The sequence below is a fragment of the Meleagris gallopavo genome, chromosome 1 (genome assembly GCF_000146605.3).
Source record: "Meleagris gallopavo isolate NT-WF06-2002-E0010 breed Aviagen turkey brand Nicholas breeding stock chromosome 1, Turkey_5.1, whole genome shotgun sequence".
In the NCBI taxonomy this organism is placed as follows: domain Eukaryota; kingdom Metazoa; phylum Chordata; class Aves; order Galliformes; family Phasianidae; genus Meleagris; species Meleagris gallopavo.
The window spans coordinates 174,875,664-174,889,047 of NC_015011.2; the positions used below are offsets into that span (position 1 = coordinate 174,875,664).

Consider the following 13,384-nt stretch of genomic DNA (forward strand, 5'->3'; position numbering starts at 1 on the left):
CACACTTCAGGCTGCATTTCATAGTGTGTATTAGTGACCTGCAAAATATTAATGAAGAAACTAAGCCATTCTTTTCCTTACAGGAGTATGAAAAAGGGTGAAAGCCACTGCAACTCCATATATCACACATGGAGATGTATAGCTAGAGAGTAATCATTTGGATTATTTTGAATATTTTAAAAGTTGCTCTGAGGCAAAAACTGGTTGGTAGAGTCTGGAGGCTGTTATTATGAATGAGCTGTAACGTAGATGTTGAGTGGTCCCTCACATTATTTTGGAATAGCTGTTGCCCATTAACCATACTATTGCACAAGCTTTCAAGAGGCATTTAAAGATCATTAGAAGATTAGGCCGTTAAGATCATTTAGAAGGCATTGAAAGTCATCTGCATGACCCTGGAGATCTTGCTAGGCCCATGGCTGCTGGTGTGGACGCTTCAGTGTTTTTACACATTAGCCCTGCACGTTTTCAGTGGTCATGAAACTACAGTGTCTGTAATTTAAAACATAGACACTTAATGTTAATATTAGCGTAATTCCTGTCGTTACATCTGATCTCATAAAATCCTGTAGCTCATAAGACAGGGAGATGTTGATTTCTGCAAATGTGGTGATCTAGTGACAGGAGTCAGCAGCAATTTAACCAGAGCCCATAGCCACTTCTGGTTGCTATGACTGCCCATCTTTTTCTTATTGCAATTATGTGTTCCCAAATTAAGAAAACATAAATATATCTACTCTGGTTTTGTAAAAACGTTGTTCAAAGTTTGATTCCAGAGGATTATAAGAATTGTATAATCTGGAGTATGAAATTGTACCAGATGAGGTTACGGATGAGACATTTCCAAGATAAACAACAATACCTAATAAACTCAGCAAAGCTAATAATTTCTGACACTAGTATTTGACTAAAGAGTCAAATAGTCAGATGAGAGTCAAAGAGTGAGATGACTCTGGTTTGAGAGATGCGTGGTGCAGGCATGTTGATGCTGCCCACACATTGGTGTGCTTCTAAGAATGTATTTGCATGCAAGCGTTACTGAATTATGTTTCAAAATTAGAACGTAGAGTGTAGAAAGGGGAATGGAAGTAACTCTTTAAAAAGCTTAAGAAGTTTAAGCTGTGAGACAGGACAGTGCTCTGTACTTCTCTGAAGCATATGGAAGTAGTCTGTGTACTTTCCCCTGTACTCCACATGATGAATGTGAGAAAGAGTGGTCTCTTCTTCTGGATACTTCAAGCCATCCCTCCCAGGAATGCCTTTTGAATAGTGGTCTTGTAAATTTGCTTTAACACATAAGAATAATAATATAAAGAAGAAAAAAAATAACTGTGTGGAAACATTTTGTGGCAGAAGTCAATGACATGCATGAAAAAAAAATGTTAAGTCAAAAACATTCTTACCAACATGAAAATGTGCTTGCGCTGGAAGGAACTAAAATATTACTTTGATGGTTATGAATATCCCATGAGTGCTATGATGGCTCTGAATAGAAGGGAAGACATTGCTGAGCTCTAAAGAGGAATGGTGAGTTGTACACATTACGACTCAACAATTTTTGTTTAAGAAAGGTTGACAAAGTCATTTGTAGCCCTATTAGGTAGCATTATCATTCAGTGCTTCTGAGTCACTCCAGCAGTCCGTGGGCTCTGTGATCATTACTCATCAGTTAGGATCCATTAGGGCTGTAGCATCCCACAGCTCTCACAGCACTCTGGTGAAGGGCAGAACAAATAATGTAAGGAGCTTGTGCAGAGCGGCTCTGTGGCAGGCACACAGCCCACATGTGCTGTGCTGGAAGCTAAAGGTTGTTGTGTTTTGTACAAATTGATAAATGTGGTGTGGGTGTGGGCACTGCCTGGTTGCAATACAACAAAGGATAATGATGCATGCTATTAAAAACTGAAGTTAATTAAACAGTGACAGACTTTCATGTCTGCCAGAACAGCCTATTGTGAGCTTGGTGCATCCTGTCCTTAGGGATATTGTGATCTAAGAGCAGGGCAAGCCACAGAGACTGCTCATTAACTTTCCAACCAGTGGCACAACCATTGGAACTTGGAGCTCAAATTTCAGTTTCCCCCTCCAAAATTTCATGTGGAACACATGTTGTGCTGAATTTAAGCACTTGGTTATGTCATTCACTTTTCCACATGCTTCCTGCATTTATCTTCGTTAGCTTCTCGATAAGCTTATCAAATCCAAAGGATGATATAAGTTCTCTATTGATTTTATCATAATCTTCATTTCTAGTAAGACAGTTCCTACTTATTTCTTTCTGGTAAAATCACTTGGAAGTCAGTTTTATGCTGGCACATCAGAAAATTAGACCAGTTATACTTCAGAACAACACTTCAAAGATTTTATTGATTTTTGTTGGGGTTTATTTCTCAGAGGAATGTTTTATCAAGGGCTTGCAGTGAAGTTCTTTCTTCAACACTTCTGGTGATATATAGTGCTCTAAGGAGGCAGAATGCTGTCTTCTTAACTGACAGACTTTCTAGGGCAAAGGCATCAGTGGTGAAAGGGTTTCAAATGCAGAGAACAATTTGAGTGTTAAGTAAATTTGTTATTAATACAGATTTTTCTCCTTATAGCACTTAGATCTTCATACTTTCAGGAAGCAACATATGGAGGTAGTCTTTACTTAGATCGTGGTCACTTAAACATATCTCTTTTGAAACTGTCATGTAGTAACCTCTTTTCCATGTGTGCATGTGGGAATGTGTGCACATATTAATCAGAGAAATCTGTCATGATGTGGTCAGCATTTTGTTTTGATCTTGCTTTTAAATAACAGTTTATCAGGTAATATATTTTGTGAGATTTTTTTTTCAAGTGCTGTTGGTAATATGAACTAATGAACATATGGAAACAGTCTTGAAGCTTTTGGTCGGAGAATAGGGTGAGAAGGAGGGAGCGAGGGTGTTTGAAGGGAAGGTGTGGTGTTGGAGGAGATAAGAGTTTTATTGCGAGGCTTTCGGGATCTGACTGCATTACTGGAGATGAGCCATGGCGCTGTTATGTACTTTCCAGAGGAGTGCTGATAAACCTTGTAATGCACCAGAGCAGAAGGTGTGTCATAGAGGTGGTTCAAGGAAACTATCTCAGAAACATTTATAGTGCTTTTAAATAACTCTGCAGAATTATTAATCATATCCATATGCCTATAAAGCTAGACTCAATTCCTTGCTATGTCCTGGAGTTTATCCATGCAATTCTGTGCTTGCATGGAGGCAACTGCCCACAGGCACACTCCAGCTGTTGCAAGAGTGCACCTCAGGAACCCCATGGTGGGACACTTCGTGGGAGGATTGCTTGTCTCAGCTCAACACCACTCAGTCCCATTGAACACTCTTGAGGAGTGACATCTCTTATTAAGATATCATTGATTTCCTTCTCTTTTTTGTTTGTTTGTTTGTTTGTTGTTGTTTTTTAAGATTTATGACTGCACTACACTTTGACAGTGTGGGATGCATTTCTCCAAGATGAATATCTGCCCTAAGCCATGTTGGTGTAATTATTTTGCATGGGAAAATGGTGACCAGGAGAATTTTGGGCATTTCTGGGAATAAAGCTGGGGAAGAGAGTGTTTGGTTTTTGATCATGATAACTGTGGTGGCTTTGCATGACTAGCTGTTACTCCTCTGTGCTTCGCTAGAGACCTTAAACTCATCAGGAGGTGGTTGGTGGTGAGATTGAGATGTTATATCTCCTTCTCAGTATGCCCCTTCTAACTTGTCTGAATGAAGAGCTGTGTGCTTCACAGAATCACAGAATTGTAGGGGTTGGAAGGGACCTCTAGAGATCATCAAGACCAACCCCCCTGCCAAAGCAGATTCCCTACACCAGGTCGCACAGGTAGGCGTCCAGGCGAGACTTGAATATCTCCAGAGAAGGAGACTCCACAACCTCCCTGGGCAGCCTGTTCCAGTGCTCCGTCACCCTCACCGTGAAGAAGTTCTTACGCACATTCGTGCAAAACTTCCTGTGCTGCAGCTTATGTCCGTTTCCCCTCGTCCTGTCTCCACGTACCACTGAAAAGAGACTGGCCTCACCACTATGGCCGCCACACCTCAGATATTTATAAACCTGGATCAGGTCTCCTCTCAGTCTTCTTTTCTCAAGGCTGAACAGACCCAGTTCACTTAGCCTTTCTTCATAGGGGAGATGCTCCAGGCCCTTCACCATCTTTGTGGCCCTCCGCTGGACTCTTTCCAAGAGATCCCTGCTTTTTTGTCCTGGGGAGCCCAGAACTGGACACAGTACTCCAGATGAGGCCTTACCAGGGCACAGTAGAGGGGGAGGACTCACCTCCCTCGACCTGCTGGACACGCTCTTCTTAATGCACCCCAGAATGCCATTGGCCTTTTTGGCCACGAGGGCACACTGCTGGCTCATGGCCAACCTGTCGTCCACCAGGACGCCCAGGTCCCTCTCTGCAGAGCTCCTCTCCAGCAGCTCATCCCCCAGCCTGTATTGGTGCATGCAATTACTCCTCCCTAGGTGTAAGACCCTACACTTGCTTGTGTTGAACCTCATCCGGTTTCTTACTGCCCAGCTCTCCAGCCTGTCCAGGTCTCGCTGAATGGCAGCACAGCCTTCAGGCGTGTCAGCCAATCCTCCCAACTTCGTATCATCAGCAAACTTGCTGAGGGTGGCCACTATCCCCTCATCAAGGTCATTGATGAAGATGTTGAACAAGAGCGGACCCAGCACAGACCCCTGGGGGACACCACTGGTTATAGCTTGCAGCAGTGCAGAGCTGAATGCAGCTGTCCTGTGCCTGCACCAGATCAGCCGCAGTTCCATGAACCAGAGCAGGCAGCACAGGGCAGCACGTCCTTTCCCTGCTGACTCAGTGAAGTAGGAAATCTTTCATATGCATAAGAGAGGCTCAGTTCTCAACAGTAGGAGCTGCTCAGAAGAGGACCCAATGCTCAGCTCTGCCTCAAAGCAGTGGGTGATGTGCAGCAACGTGCTGATATCTTGTCTCTAGCATGACACAAGGACATGCACGCAACCTGTGCTGGTACTACAGTGTGCAGGCTCCAAGGTTCACTCTTCAAAAATATCTGATTCCTAAACTGTTGAACTGAAGCATAAATGTCTTTAAATCTCAGAATACCCCAAACTGGCAGCGTTAAGTTGGGAATGAAAGTCCTGCCATTTAACCCAGCAGAAGTGGTCACTCATGGCAGGGGGCCCCTTTTTGTATGTGCCCAGTTTGACTCTACTTCTGATCTGTGTGAGTGCTTAGAGACTTCATCTGCAGCTGCTAGCTGTGCTTTGAGTGCAGAAAATTCTGCTGCTGCAGAAACAAAATGCTGGATCCCTGCTTCGTGCGCAAACCGTACCCATGCTGCCCGCTGATCCAGCGTGTGCTCATGTAATTTATGGCACACTGGAGGAAGGGCAGCAGAAGGGAGGTTTGATGGACATCTCCAGCCTGGCACTGCGTAGCTCTTCAGTGCTTAGCTTAGCAGCTCACACTGTTCTTTCCACTGATAAATGTGTCTGTAAGGTGAGTAGATATACTTACATACATATGTATTTGTGTCCATGTGTCTGTGCATCAGGTTAGATGTGCTGTGATCTGAGTGGGGATGAAGGAGCTGTGGCTGCGTATGCTTCATATCCCGGAGCTGAAGTCAGTACTCACAGGAAGGAGCAGTACCCTTTCTTCCCCCCCTATCCCAGAGCAACCTCTACCAGCACCTGCCTTCACGCAGAGCATCCAGCACCTCAGGGTGCATCTCGGAGTGTCCTGCACTGCCCAGCACGCAGACGGGTGAGGGAAATCTGATAGGTATCCCCAGAGAGATGTTAGATGAACGAAGTGCTTTGTCTCCTGAAATTGAAGTGTATGCAGATGGCGTTTCTTCTTACATAAAGGGTGGTCACATGGTGTGGGGACTGGCAGTCACATTTATCCTTATTAAAAAGGGGACAAGGAGCCAATGTTTGTTGTGGTCCCATAGCAGCACCAAATGGTGGCAGGGGAAAAGAAAATCAAGTCTTAGTCGTTTTAACCTTTTTATTCCTCTTTAGCTGTACCAATCTGAGGACACCTTGAATAAGAAACGAAGGAGAAAGAGTACCTGCAAAATCAGAGCTTGTGCTAAGAGGTCGGAACAAGTAGTCACACTTTATGGTTGCTGAAAAGGAGGCAGAAACAACATATTCTGAGTAAATCTGTGAAGCTGTCAGTGCTGTCAGTGCTTGCAGCCAGAAACAGCTAGTGGCAAGTCTGTTGGAGGAACAGGAGCTGATTCTGACTTAGGCTGGGGCAAAAAATGGGGTCTTGTTTGGAAGAAGAAAAAGAATAGTGAATCTTTTAACGCTTTTTTATCCCCCACAAATAGGAGAGACCGAAGTACTCACAAACTAGGTTAGCTTTCTGAGATTAGCTTTCTCTTTAAAGCTTAATGCAAACCATTCACTTCAAATGAGGTATGAGAAACCATCCTTATTCCAGAGTGGGTAGTGTGCTAACCATGGGGCAGGCAAACGCTGATTTTTTTCTCCTCAGATGTGACTTGCTCTCATTACAGAGATGATGCTAAATTACAGAAGCTCGTTCCAACTTCTGACAGCAGTTTCCAGCTCCTTTAGCAGGTGCTGTCCCTGTCTTGGATGAGGTTCCTGGCACTAAGGAAAGCAAGGTCTTTGGATCCCATGAGAGGAGCTGGGGAAACCAATAGCCCTTTTCACTGCCCAGAGGCAGGCATGGCTGTACCAAGCAGTGGGCGTCCCAATGGGAGACACTGCAGCTGGTCCTGCCAGCAGGTGGGCATGGTAATTCTGAAGCCACTGAATGAAGCCAAATGCAGAGTGTTGCATGTGAGTCGGGTCCCAGATATGTGTACAAACTGGGAGATGAACTCATTGAGAGCAGCTCTGTAGAGAAGGATTTGGGGGTCCTGATGGCCAGAAAGCTGAGCATGAGCCAGGAGTGCGCGCTTGCCGCCTTGAGAGCCAACTGTATTCTGGGCTGCATCAACAGGGGGGTGGCCAGCAAGGAAAGGGAGGGAATTCTTTCCCTCGATTCTATCCTCACAATGCCCCATCTGGAGTACTATGCCCAGATCTGGGGCCTCCAACACAGGAAAGATGTGGTCTTTTTGGAGTGGGTCCAGAGAAGGACCACGAAGATGATCCGAGGACTGGAGCACCGCTCCTATGAAGACAGGCTGAGGGAGCTGGGCTTGTTCAGCTCAGAGAAGAGAAGGCTTCAGGGAGATCTCTTTGCACATTTCCAGAACTTAAGAGAGCTTGTAAGCATGAGGGAGACGGACATTATGTATGGTCTAATAATAATAGGACAAGTGGGTATGACTTCAAATTAAATGAAGGGAAATTTAGGTTAGATGTTAGGAAGAAATTTTTTACTCAGCATGCTGAGGACCTGGCATAGCCTGCCCAGAAAAATTGTAGATGCCCCAATTGTTGAGGATTTCAAGGCCAGCTTGAATGGGGCCCTGTGCAACCTGAAGTAGTGGGTGGCAATCCTTCCAATGGCAGGGGATTGGGACCTAATCCATTCTATGATTTTGTAAATGTAAATTGAATTTATGTGAAAAGCTTAGTGAGATGCCTTACTTCCAGACAGCTAAAGATGAAAGACGTGATAGTGTTCAGCATGTTTGTATCCCGGACCTGAATTTGTCTAAGTCACATTATCCTTGTCCAAATGTTGGCCTATAACCACCATACCTACTAACTCTGTCTGTAAGTGCCATGTCTATATGTTTCTTGAAAACCTCCAGGGTCAGTGACTCCACCATTTCCCTGGGCAGTCTGTTCAAGTCTGTGTCCCATTTTACAGAAAGAATCAATACAGCGTATGTGAGCATAAGAAATAAGGGATCTGGAGCGAGAAAATACTTCTAATGCTACAGGTCAGAAATACGGAAATAGGAGCAGAGTAAATAGAAATACCTGTCTCTTTTCCTCCAAATCAGTAAGTCTTTTGTCATAAATACATATCTTACTGGACACAGTGATGTGCAGAGTTTGTCAACTGTTAACTGAAATGAATTATCACAAGTTTGGAGTATTCAGTAATGCTTTGCTGTCCCACTGCCTGCTAGTGGCAGCAGGGATGTTCCTGATGGCTTCTGTCATATTTCTTGGAGTTGAGCAAGGTCCGTGATTTGCTCTGCTTTCTTTCTGTTTTCAGTCCTCAGGATTATGACAGTTTTACTAGGCTTGTGAATGTTGGTTAAGTAAGGAGCTCGGCATGTGTTTGCAGCCGTGCTCCCCAGTTAGGTTCTACAGCTTAAGCAGTTAACTGTGGTTACCTAAGATACCATGCTCAAAGTAAATGCATATTTATGAGTAGCACTCTGGCTTTGGAGATAATACAGTCTTCACTCTAACAACAAAGTGAGCTACCTCTGGAAACAAAGCTGTAACTGAAAATATAGACAAGGCAGCATTTTGTTTTCTCCAGCCTAGAACTGCACAGTGAGCATGTTAGCCTTGTATTTGTCTGGTAGGTCAGTGTGGGCTGCAGCAGAGGGTGGCTGGACCCATGTTGTGCTTTGTGTTGGTGTGTACTGCTGGGTGCCTCACGCTCCCTGTAGAAGGTAATGTTCCTTTTTCTCCATGTGCATATGCTTGCCCACAGGGACTTGCATGCATAAATATCAGGATATCATCGGCTCGCTGGAGCAGCAAGTGGGGCTGAAATAGTTTTGCTTACTCTCTTGTCCAAATTACTGGTGTTATCACTGATTTAACAGGCATCTCAGGGGAGCCAGATGGATCTGGGACTGTTTGGCTGCTCTCATCCTATACTAGAGAAAAGTGGGTTCCTGACTCAGATAGCCCTCATCCATCAATAGCCGACATGTATCTCTATTCAGGGTTTATGACAATTCTGCAACTCGGTCTTGAATAAGGGAAAGCACACAAACAAGAAATTTCAGACTTTTGTCTCTGAAAACCATGAGCATGGCCCTTTAAAATAAATCATTGCCATATGTTTGGTTTTACTGCACCTCTAAAAAACTTACACGAGTGATAAACACATTTTTATTAGAGTTTTACCTTTAGAACAAAAGAAGACTTCTAGAAAGGTAATTTTGTCCCTAATGTCAGAAATCTGAATCGCATTCTTTGGGGCATTTCTTGCCTTGGAAAAATGTTTTTTTCCAATTCCATCTGAAAAAAATTCTAAAGGTTTTCTTTTGCTTACTGTAGTATAGCACAGTTCCAGAACTTCCAGCCAAGACATTGCTCAGTTCCTATTGAGTCCTGTTTGTTTTGTCTTTGTGTGAAGACAGATGTACAGGACCTCATACTTCTCTCAAGACAGTTTTGTCAGGCGCCTGACCTGGGCTCCCAGCTACAGGCCACAGAGCAAACCAAGTGAGTCATGAGTGAGAGTGCTGTCATCCCTTCATCCATTCCAGAACTGGCAGACCTATAAGCATCCTCTGCATGGAGCACATTCTGCAATACAGCACAGCCCATTAATTTATTTTTTAACAAATGAAGGCACACAACCTTATCTCTGCTAGAGCAGATAATTCTGGAAGGCAAAGGAGTGAATTTTGCATACATTATTCATGCTTCTTAGAAAACAAAGAGAAAAACTCACGCTCTTCCAGGTATTTAAGTTCACAACTAACTTCAGAGACATCAGTGGAGGCTCCAAGTACAGTTGAGAGACTTCAGATCCCTTTTGGAAATGGCAAGAAGTGTCTTCGGTCTCTGTCTGGGGATAGATGAAGTCCTGTGAATAGCTGCTTCTCAAGGTCAAAAATACTTTTTACTGAAAATGAACTTACGAAGACACCTATGTAAAATAAAAATCTGTTCCAAACTTTATTCCAGACTAAATGTGATCTGAATGACTTCAAAATGTCAAGAAGTAAGTGCTGGCTCCCATAGCAGCTTTCTGCAACTTACTTTGTAAAGCCAAGATAATGTTGCAAGTGAAAAATCCTGCATGGTTTCTGGAATTCTTTCACAAGGTTAGAGAAAATTCTTTCCCTTATGATCAAACTGTATGCGTCTGTCTTTTAAATAGGAAACTTTAGATTTATCTTTTTAAAAAATGTAAAATTGAACTTTTGGAGAAAGATACAGAACAAATAACTTGTCCTTACGGTAGCTGTGAACATCTTTATTGCATGTCTGCTTCTGCTATTGCTGTTTTAAGGCATTCTTTAGATTGCACAAACCTTGACACCAAACATGGAAGTAGATTATTTGCTCTAACTCTCACATCTTTACCTAATAATGCAATTGCCTTTTTATGTTGACTCTTATTTTTCTAAGTGGATACCATTTGAAGGGCGCATTAAAACTACCTATGACAGAAAGGTTATATAATATTATATTAGCAACTGTTTCTTCTGCATACCTTGACCCTTTCCATCAACCAAACGAACACTGACAAACATGAGCCTTCCAGTGCTTAGGATTTAGAGCAGAATGAATTGTTATAATTCCCTATGTGTTTTTCTGCTTTTTAGCTATGGGTGTACTTTTAAAGCAGAGTGTGGGAAATGTGGTTGGGATCCTTAATGAATGGTGGCAGGTAATGATTGTGGTATCTGCCAAACCCATACGTGTACTGTCACTCTGAATAAAGTTGAAGGAAAGATGTTGACTGCTTTGCTATGTTGCGATCTCTGGGAAACGGCAGGGTTAGAAATTAATGCAGCTGGGAACTCTTTTCTCTGCACTCCTTTTCCATTCAGTATTTTGTTGATGTGATTTCCAGTTTAAGTACTATGTGTGGTTCTTGATATCTGTTTATGTCCTATTCAACCAACAAGAACTAAATACATCCCGACCTAATCCTCCCCAGAGTGCCTCTTTGCCACAGTATTTGGAGAGTTAAATTAATGTCTGGATCTAGTGGGGAAAGCGTGCCATCACTTTTTGGTGTCCTTTTAATAATGTTTTGCTCATTATCCCTCAGGGCATCCAGAAGAAAAACTGATTTGTAAACTTATACTTCATGTTGCTGCTAAAGTCAAGCTGGGAGAAATTCCTGTGTTTAGTTAATATTATTGTCCTTTAAGAAACTAAAGTGCCATATTTCTTTCTCACATACTGCTATTGGCTACCACAATTTCATGGTCTCACGCACACACATATATCTATAAACATTTTATCAGTTATCTCCTGGTCTTCACATTTAAGATTTAATAAAGGCAACTTTGGCATCATCTGATTCCCACTTATCTCCCGAAACCCTCTTGTTAAAATACTCAGTCTGAAACCAAAAGTGGGACTAGCCTTGGAAATGCTTACCATGAGCCTGCCCTGGTAGTAGGTCAGGCACTTGCTCTTCTTGTTAGGTTTTTCTTCCCGTTCTGCCACCATCTTACTGCATCATCTTGAATATGCCAGATAAACGCAGCTGTACAAAACTTTGGGTTCTGTTTGCTGGAGCGTAGCTAAGGTTGAGCAAGCAAGGGAGAGGCAGTAGGAAAGCAATCTTCATTTGTTCTGCTGTTCACAGAGCTGATGTTTCTAATGTAATGCATTTTGGCTTTGGGCTATAGTGATATCCTGCCGCAAGTTATAATGGATGTTCATGATGCTCCCTTCTGGTTTTATCATCTGTGAACTGTTTGTCTGACAATAACATACTTGTTGATTCTTGGATTCATTACACGATCTGTTGCTTAACCCCATTTTTCATTTTATTTCCTTCTTTTTTTTTTTTTTTTTTATGCCATTGTGAGCATGACCTATTGATTGTGGATTTAGATAGTGATTTTGGTTTGCTTTGATTAAGGTATTGATTGAGTATTGATTAAGTAGTTAAATGCTATCTGCTATCTCAAAACTACTCTGAAATTTCTTCAGTGAGGTTTTGACGTCCAGCTTTTCATCTATCAGGACCCCCAAGCCATTCTCCACAGGGCTGCTCTCAAGGGATTCTTCGCCGTAAGAGAAGCTTTAGCAGTTTTTTTCCCTCCCTTCCTGCAGCTACTCTTGTGCTCATTTTGCTGTAAATGCAGCCCTGTCATTCAACCATTTTCTTTCAAAGGAATCAATTCAGTGTCTGAAGTGGATTCTATCTGTACTGATGCTACTTCTGGAGTATATTTTTTTCAACATCTGAATGGACACAGATTATTGAACAGTAGTAAGATAATACAGAGCAATCTTCAATCTCAGCTTCAACTTTCTTCTGACTTAAAAGATGAATAGTTTTGCTGGGATGTGTTCAACTCCTTTGATGTTTAAATATTAGATGTTATAGCTCTTTCAGAAATGGTATTTCTTCTCAAATCCTGATAGCTGAAAGCTTTCCCCTCTTGTGTGTGTGCCAGCAGAAGGGACCTTATGCACCTCTGCCTGATTCTCACACTGAAACATCGTGTACAGAGAATATGAGGTATATGTTGCTTGCTGCTTAACCACACTTCACAGTCAAGGACTTGATTTTGTATTTTGTATTCTTTAGCATCGTTTTTGGATCTTACCAAAAAATCCAGTCTTTGCATTGCCTTCAGTAGCATTTGCACTGGGCACATCGGAGTCTGAAAAACACAGTCGCTTTGCCAAGGAGTTGTTTTCTCTGATTTGTTTGGCCAAATATAGATTTTTCTCCCTGTGTGCTCTGAATCCAACTTGGAATTAGAGTCTACTTTTATTACAAGGCAGCGTTAAGATGGGGAATCATGTCATATCTTTCCTAAGCAACTTTATAGAACAGCAGCATCACAGCTGCTAGAAAAGCTTTACAATCCGTGCTTAATTACAGCTACAAAATGCTCAGAATAAAGTATCTATGGTTCCATTTATGGCTTTCCTTAAAATGTGGGGTCTGGCCCTGATGTCTCATTCGCAGGCATGCAGGAAACCTGTTGTTTCCCCAAGGTGTTCACTTCCAGGAGACCAGTTCTGACTTCAGTAGTCTTGTGAGCACATTTCGCCTTCCCTTCTTGCACTCCTGTGTCTCTCCTAAGGAGTGAGGCCACTAAAAATCCACCTGTGAAATTCACTGGTGTGAGTCAGCCACAAAGAAGAGAGAACTGATGAAAATACTTTGCATAAAGGCATTTTGATTTTTAAGCCAATTCACCTAGTCTAAAAAAAATAAAAATCACTTTTCCTTGCAGACTTTCCCTTCTACCCTCTGACGGGTGAAAGCCATATCATTTTTCTACTGGCACACACTATACATATAGTTAGCAATGAATGTTCAGTAACTGTTAGGTTTTTTCTGTATTCCTGTTACTTTTCATTATTGTAGTGATCTGGTTTGCATGCTCCATCTTTTCTTCTTTTCTTACCCAATGTCTCGTTCTCATGGCAACTTTGGCAGAAGGTCTTTCCATAAGCAGGAGGTGTCTCATTCAGAAAAGATCTTGAACCCTGAGGATTGCAAGTTGCTGCCATTATACAT

At 42.4% G+C, this 13,384-nt stretch overlaps 1 long non-coding RNA gene across 1 annotated transcript; it reads right to left on the reverse strand.

Annotated features, from left to right (window-relative positions):
• Positions 1-6,341: 6,341 nt before the first annotated feature.
• On the reverse strand, positions 6,342-12,041 carry LOC116216204. The gene is made up of 3 exons (XR_004158647.1): positions 11,275-12,041; positions 9,608-9,724; positions 6,342-9,459 (listed from the first exon to the last, which is right to left on the reverse strand). It is a non-coding gene; the product is annotated as an uncharacterized LOC116216204 (long non-coding RNA).
• Between the last annotated feature and the right edge of the window lie 1,343 nt (positions 12,042-13,384).